This window comes from Gorilla gorilla, chromosome 15 (assembly GCF_029281585.2).
Source record: "Gorilla gorilla gorilla isolate KB3781 chromosome 15, NHGRI_mGorGor1-v2.1_pri, whole genome shotgun sequence".
In the NCBI taxonomy this organism is placed as follows: domain Eukaryota; kingdom Metazoa; phylum Chordata; class Mammalia; order Primates; family Hominidae; genus Gorilla; species Gorilla gorilla.
Genome location: NC_073239.2, coordinates 72,159,832 through 72,168,164, shown reverse-complemented (window position 1 = coordinate 72,168,164; position 8,333 = coordinate 72,159,832).

Here is an 8,333-nt window from a genome sequence, read left to right as displayed (position 1 = left end):
GAGTCATGATGATGCCACTGCACTCCAGCTTGGGTGACAGAGCAAGACCTTGTCTCAAGTAATAAATAATTCAAAATTTAAAAAACATGGATCTGTGGAAGAAGCATAAAACCATAGAAGTATTGGAGGACTTCAAATAGTTCATGAAAACAATGGAATTAAAATATAAAATAAAAAATATAAACTTTATTTCTCAACATAAATTCCGTCAAGTTCAAAACACTTTTGTAAGAGATAATACTAGCCATTTAGTCCATCCCTAAAGAACTGAGGGTTCTGGAAATTTATGCAGACTTTTTTACATTATTAACTGAAGAAAAATGGGTGCCCATTAAAGATTTTTTTTAAGATTAGGAAACAAAAGAAGTCAGAAAGAGCCAAGTGAGGACTGTGAGGTGGATGTCTAATGGTTTCCCATGGCAACAATGACAAGATTGCATTGTTAGAACGAGAAATGAGCAGGAGCATTGTTTTGGTGGAGAAAGACTCTCTGGTGAAGCTTTCCCAGTCATTTTTCTGCCAAAGCTTTCCTAACTTTCTCAAAATACTCTCACGATAAGCAGAAAGCCAACCAGCAAAATGCCTTGAGTATCCCCGCAAACTGTTACCATCACCTTTGCTCTTGACCAGTTCACTTTTGCTTTGTCTGGTCACTTCCACCTCTTGGTATCCATTGTTTTGATTGTGCTTTGTCTTCAGGATTATACTGCTAAAGCCATGTTTCATCTCCTGTTACAGTTCTTCAAAGAAAGGCATGAGGATCTTGATCCCATTTACTTAAAATCTCCACTGAAAGCTCTGCTCGTCTGCAGCTGATCTGGGAGCAATGGTATTGGCACCCATCAAGTGGAAAGACTGCTCAACTTTAATTTTTCAGTCGGCATTGTGTATACTGAACCAATTGAGATGTCTGTGGTGTTGGTTTTCGTTTCTGTTGTTCATCACTGGTGCTCTTAAAGTATAATTTTTTCCTTGCAAATTGATGTGGATGGTCTGCCACTGCAAGCTTCATATTCAACACCGTCTCGTCCTTTCTTAAAATGAGCTATCCAGTTGTAAACTGCTGATTTCTTTGGGACATTGTCCCCATAATCTTTTCATAAAGCATCAGTGATTTAACCATTCTTCCACTCAAGCTTCACTTCACCATAAATATGATGTTTGTTTTTGCTTCAGTTTTAGCAGAATTTATGTTGCTCCAAGAGGGGCTCTTTTCAAACTGATGTCTTATTCTTCTTAGTGTCTTAAACTAGATTCTGTTCAGACATGTTATGACAAGATAGTGTGAGTTTCCTTTGGTGCCAAAAAATTTTGAAATCCATTCTTATTTTTTTTCATAAAAGGCACTTTCCAAAAACTTTTTGAAGACCCTTCCTATAATGCTTAAGGTACTTGTCAAAATTGGAGATGACTCACTTGTTTAGGCTAGGCCTATTTTGGGTCCTTTAAAAAAAAAAAAGTTGCCGGACATGGTGGCTCATGCCTATAATCCAAGCACTTCAGGAGGAGAACTGCTTGAGCCCAGGAGTTTGAGATCAGCCTGGGCATCAGGGTGAGACCCTAGCTCTAAACAAACAAACAAACAAACAAACAAACAAACAAAACTTTAATAGAAAAAAAAAGCAATGAGGTAGAAGTTTCAGCATACGAAATAACTGGAGACCATTCAAAAGGTTTGTGGGTTTTTTAAAAACTGTCTTAAAATTCATTCTTCAAAAATGTTCAGACATGACCACATTGGTTTCATCACAGTGCTTATGAAGTTTCTTCATTTTTCATGTGTCCAAGCAGGCCTGAACACCCCCAACTCCCTCAACCATGACCTTTTACAGAAGCAGACATGGAGGGCTTTGATGCCAACTAATATATGCTTCAAAGTGGACAGAAAGAGATACTATGACCTTAAAAAAATAACCTCTTCTGAGGTTGAAATAAATTATAATGATGCCATCTGATCATAACTCAATGACCTCATTTGAGGAAAGTTTGATGGGCAGATTCTTCTCTGTTCTTTATTAGCAACATCTGTCAAGAGGCTCGCACAGTTTGAGAATAGCTTCTCACACCTGGCTAATTTTTGTATTTTTTAGTAAAGATGGGGTTTCACCATGTTGGCCAGGCTGGTCTTGAACTCCTGACCTTAGATGATCCTCCCACCTCGGCCTCCCAAAGTGCTGGGATTACAGGTGTAAGCCACTGCACCTGGCCCCATTTGTTATTTCTGTCTTTTTAACATTTTCTTTTTTTTTTTCCTGAAAGACAAAGGAAAATATTTAAATAGTTCATGTGAGGGGGATTTGAGGGGTATAAAGCGTTTCCAAAAACACAGGCAGATTTCCTTCAGGATGCTAGTTATTCTGGGGAGGGGTGGAAAGGAATGGAATTGGAGAGGGTATGAAAGAACTTCAGTTGTATCTGTAACATTTTTTCTTTTAAAAAAAGGCTGAAGCAAATATTACAAAATGACATGTTAAAACTAGGTAGTGGCTGTATGAGTGCTCATTATATAATACTCTCCTGTTTTCTCTCTACTTAGAACATTTAATAGAAAAAGAAATTCAGAAATAAGTTACCAAAAAGACAAACAACAAAACTGAAAAGAATATTCAAAATATGTATGAGAAAAGAATCTATTTTCTTAATATATAAAGACAAATAAATGAGGAAAAGATAAATGACCCAACAGAAAAATCAACTAAGGATATGAATAAAAAATTTACATTAAAATAGTTAATGAAGTTATAAAATAGCCTAAATATGTATGTGTCGCTCCATGTATGTCTCCACGTGTATGTATATATATGCACTCACTAAACAAATGCAAATCAAGAAAACAATACTGCTTTTCATTATCGTACTGGCAAACTTTTCTGAAGTTTATCAAACACAGTTTTTACCAGCACTAGGAAACGTAGCCTCATGTTTCTGAAAAGAGTATAAATTGCTGTAATAATTCTGGAGGCCAAAAATTTTAAGTGCACATTCTCTTTGAGCACTTTCACTTTTAGGATTTTTTTTTCCTTTTATAGCTGCACAAATGCACAAAGATATACGTATAAAGCTAATGTTTGTCAAAGTAAAAAATTGAGGAAAAACTAAATTTCTATCAAGGGAAGAGATTAAATTGATGATGATACATATAATTTATAGAATTGTATGCAACTATAAAGAAAAAGTGGTAGATCTATATGTTGACAAAGGAAGATGCCCATAATACAACATAAGTTTAAAAGAGCAAGTGGTGGAACTATATATTTAATACAATCCTATTTGTATTAAAAGGCATACATTAGATACATGTTTGCAAACATATGTCTGTAAGAAACAGTGATTATCTCTAGGAGATGAAACTGGAGGTTGAGAATAGGAAAGAAATCTTTTATTTCCTCCTAGACTTTTATTACACCAGATCTTTATGCTGCAAATGACAGAAAACTGAAGCCGCCCTAAGAAATGAATGAATTTATTGGCTCAATTTCAATGAATTCTGTGAGTAGTTTCAGGTTCCTCTTGAATCAGGGCTGCCCAATGTCACTAGGATGATTCTTCTGGGTGTTGAGTTCATCCTTCGCACATGTGAATGGTTCTCTCTGGGGGTATCTGACAGCCTTGGTTACCTGGATAGCTCCACTAAAGTTAGCTATATGGCGACTATTACCAAGCTTTACCACCTTGCAAAGCTCAAAGGCAAGAATGAATGCCTCTCTTTTCCAGAAGTCTCTATTTATTGGCTCTCAGGCATTCGTCAGTTCTTACTGGATTATACGACCATTCTTGAATCAATCATCATCAATGGTGGTGATTGATTTGGGGTCAATTTCACCTAAACCAAATAACAGAATGGGGTCTGGATGGTTTCCCAAAAGAAGGTGGGATGCTATGCAACAAACAACAGATATTCACTGTTGCTAGATAATGCTTTACCAAGTGCATCACACACACACACACACACACACACACACACACACACACACACACACACATGTTACAGTCTTCTAGGGCCTAGAATCTGAGCTCCACAGGAAGGGACTGTGTCGGTATCATACATTATCCTGTTCTTTGGGCCTAAGTCAGTTCCTGGTACATGATCAGGAGAATACATGTATTAGCAGAAGAAAAACAAAACAACCTACCTTGCAACTTCACTTCTAAGCATTGGCTACAAATTAGAAAAAAAATTAGTTATAGAAGAGTATCATCAAGACTATGATCTACAATATCTTCATCCAAAGTAAAAGAGGCTGATGCAGTGAGAGAGAGTTTTTTTTAAGGAGAAACACTGATGGCTCTTTCAAACATTTGCTTTTTGTTGATATAAATTATTCAATGCATCACGGAGATTCATTACTATGAACTACTGCAATAATGGTTGAACTCAGCAAATTCTTTTTTTTTTTTTTTGAGATGGAGTTTCGCTGTTGTTGCCCAGGCTGGAGTGCAATGGCACAATCTCAGCTCACCAGCTCACCGCAACCTCCACCCCCCAAGTTCAAGCGATTCTTCTGCCTCAGCCTCCCAAGTAGCTGGGATTACAGGCATGCGCCACCACACCCTGCTAATTTTGTATTTGAGTAGAGACAGGGTTTCTCCATGTTGGTCAGGCTGGTCTCGAACTCCTGACCTCAGGTGATCTGCCTGCCTCGGCCTCTCAAAGTGCTCGGATTACAGGCATGAGCCACTACACCTGGCCAGCAAATTCATTTACACCATTATTCAGATAGGAACTTAGGGTCAGGCTAATTTACTTTAAGATTTTTCTTCTTCCTCCTCTTCCCTTTCCTTGAGCCTCCTCTGGGTACTCCTTACACTGGGCCACCATGAACTGCTTCTGCTTGTGCAACTTGCCATATAACTAGGGTCACCAGATAAAATACAGGATGCCCAGTAACATGTGAATTTCAGGTAAACAATGATTTGTTTTTTATTATGTCTCAGATATTGCATGAGGATATGCTTATACTAGAAACTTGTTCTTTATCTGAAGTTAACATTCAACTCACAACCCTGAATATTTATTAACTGTAGTTCTGTATTTTTATTTGCTAAATCTGGCAACCTTACACATAATTCTAAGGGCCTGTGACAATTTTTAGTTTGCTAAAGGGTAATACCACGGACTTTCCGGACTACAAAATACCTGACTGTTGGAATTTTACTTTTAGATCTGCCTCTTTTATACTTAAAGACCAATTATAAAGTAAGACCCCATGTAACCACCACTCAAGTTAAGAAATATGTATATTTTTATTTTATTTTATTTTTATTTTTATTTTTTTTGAGACAGAGTCTCACTCTGTCACCCAGGCTGGAGTGTAGTGGCATGATCTCGTCTCACTGCAACCTCCGCCTCCTCGGTTCAAGCGATTCTTCTGCCTCAGCCTCCCAAGTAGCTGGGACTATAGGCACACACTACCATGCCCGGCTAATTTTTGTATATTTAGTAGAGACGGGGTTTCACCATATTGGCCAGGCTGTTCTCAAACTCCTGACCTTGTGATCCACCTGCCTTGGCCTCCCAAAGTACTGGGATTACAGGCATGAGCCACCGCGCCCGGCCAGAAATATAGCAATAGAAGGACTATGCCAGTACCTTAGAAGCCATCTGTGTTCCTTTCCTCGGATGGCATCATTCTCCTTCCCCTTAAGGGGTAACCACTATCCTGACTTTTATGATAATCATTCTGTCTGGTGTTTCTTTAGGCTTGCCACCTATATACGCATCCATAAACAATATAGTTCATTTTGACTATTTTTGAACTTTATACAAAAGTTTCTATGTAAGTGATCTTTGTGACTTGTTTCTTTCACCCAACACTGTGTTTATAAAATGTGTCCTTTTTTTTTCTTTTTTTTTTGAGACGTGGTTTCACTCTGTCGCCCAGGCTGGAGTACTGCAGTATGATTACCACTTACTGCAGCCTCAACCTCCCAGGCTCAAGTGATCCTACTATCTCAACCTGCAGAGTAGCTGGAACCACAGGCACATGCCACCACAGCTGGCTAATTTTTTTTTTTTTTTTTTTTAGAGACAGGGTCTCACTAGGTTGCCCAGGGTGGTCTTGAATTCCTGGGCTCAAGCAATCCTCCCACCTCAGCCACCCAAAGTGCTGGGATTACATGCATGGGCTACCATGCCTGGCAGTTTATCCATGTCAATGCATGCAGCTGTGGTTCTTTAATTCTTCTTTTGTATAAAAATGTTCCAATATGTGATTGTGCCCATAATTTATTCATCCATTGTACTGTTGTGCTGCTGATGGTACAGTTTTAACTTAAACTGACAATTTTTTAATGTTTTAAATGTATAGAAATGAGCCCAAATAACTATATCATGTGTAAAATGGGAATAATAAAAGAAAAAATAAAATAATAAAATAACTATCATAAAATAGTTTCATACTATGCAGGAAAATTGCTAATATTTAGTACTCTCTAAAATTTGTTGTTATTGTTTTCAATAATAGGGAAAAATTTAAGATGGCTTATATAAAATGGTTCTCATTTATAGTCATTTAATTTTTTTTTCTTTTTCTTTTTTTTTTTGAGACAGAGTCTTGCTCTGTCGCCCAGGCTGGACTGCAATGGCATGATCTCGGCTCACTGCAACCTCTGCCTCCCGGGTTCAAGCGATCCTAGTGCCTCAGCCTACCGACTAGCTGGGATTACAGGCACGCGCCACCACGTCCGGCTAATTTTTGTATTTTTAGTGGAGACGGGGTTTCACCATGTTGGCCAGGCTGGTCTCAAACTCCTGACTCAAGTGATCCGCCCGCTTCGGCCTCCCAAAGTGCTGGGATTGCAGGTGTGAACCACTGTGCCCAGCCTAAATTTTTTTATTGTTGTGCAACATACAAATAATAAAATGAACAAATAAGAATACAGCTTCATGAATTTTTACATACACACCTATGTAATCACCACCCAGATAAAAATGTAGAACATTTCCAGCACCCTTTTAAGATGACTGTCTTACGACGCTTTATTTCCTGTTGCTACCTACTAGAAAGCTGACTGCCTACATTTTTGAACACATGTCTAATACTGGGCCGCATGATGTTGGTTTCTGGGCTTTTGGGTGCCACCATATGGTAAGCCTGCTGTACTGCAATAGATTTCCAAAATAAAAAGTAATAATACAGATTCTGATGTGGTTAACAATGAAAACAGAGGACCTAATATTTCTACTAAAAAAGAAAAAGACTTATCTTCCAAAAGGATAATTTAAGATCATGTACATAATGACATTACATGTTTACAGTTAAATTGATTCTATAACTTTCTACTTGTATATTTAGCATATAAAGAAAAAAATGATTGCAGCCTGGCATTGACATGAGAATACTGATAGAGGCAGGAGGCAGAGAACTCTCCTAGGCAGATAGGGGAGGGTCCCTGGAGAACCCCCGACCCGCCAAGGTCATTGTGCACAGAAGGCTTGCCCATACATGCCCGCAACGAAAAATTCCGTCCCTTAACACATGCGCAGTAAGGAAATAAATCAATGTGGAGTGGCTCAGACTAAGGACCCGCACGCGCACTGGAAAGATGGGGTGGAGCCAACCAAGAATTGATGCCCTATGCAAATAGGGAACACAGCCCCATCAGCGGATATAGAAGCCCTTGTGTTCAACTGTGAAGGAAGACAACCAGCAACCTGCTTTCAGGACCGCTCTTTTTGCTGAGATCATTCCTTTTCGCTTAATAAATTCTATTCCACTCACTCTTTGATGTTCCCGTGCCTAATTTTTCCTGGTCATGAGACAATAACTCGGATCTAGCTGAGCTAAGGAGTAAAAAATCCTGCATCAATATGAATTTTATTTAAACACAGGATTTTTGTAAAAGTCATGGTGTTCAAGCCCAGCAGGCCAACTTTAATCTCTGAAATATGGCACAATCCAATGGTAATAAAGGCACAACATATTTCTTAAACATTGGAAAGGTCAATGTTGATTCTTTGTGTAAGACTTTCCCCAAAAAGATATTATTTGGATTCAGTCTTGAAAAAGAATAAGTGTGTGTAAGGCAACAAGAGGGAGGAATGACTCTTCAAGTAGAATGAACATCATGAGAAAGGTATGGGGAATGGAAACTTGACTTGTCCATAAGCAGACAGAAAGAAGCTCAATGTGGTTAGAACACGGCCAACAGGAGAGTAACTACTAGGAAATAAAGCTTCAGAGGAAGATGGAGTCCAGATTACTACTGGCTTTCCATGAGCTGGAATTTGGGTATCACTCTGAAGGGCAGATAAAAGGGGTCCTTATCTGAAGGGCAGATAAGAAGGAGTTGGTCAAAAGCAATGGTGAAAACTGTTCTTGGTGTCTTTTTTA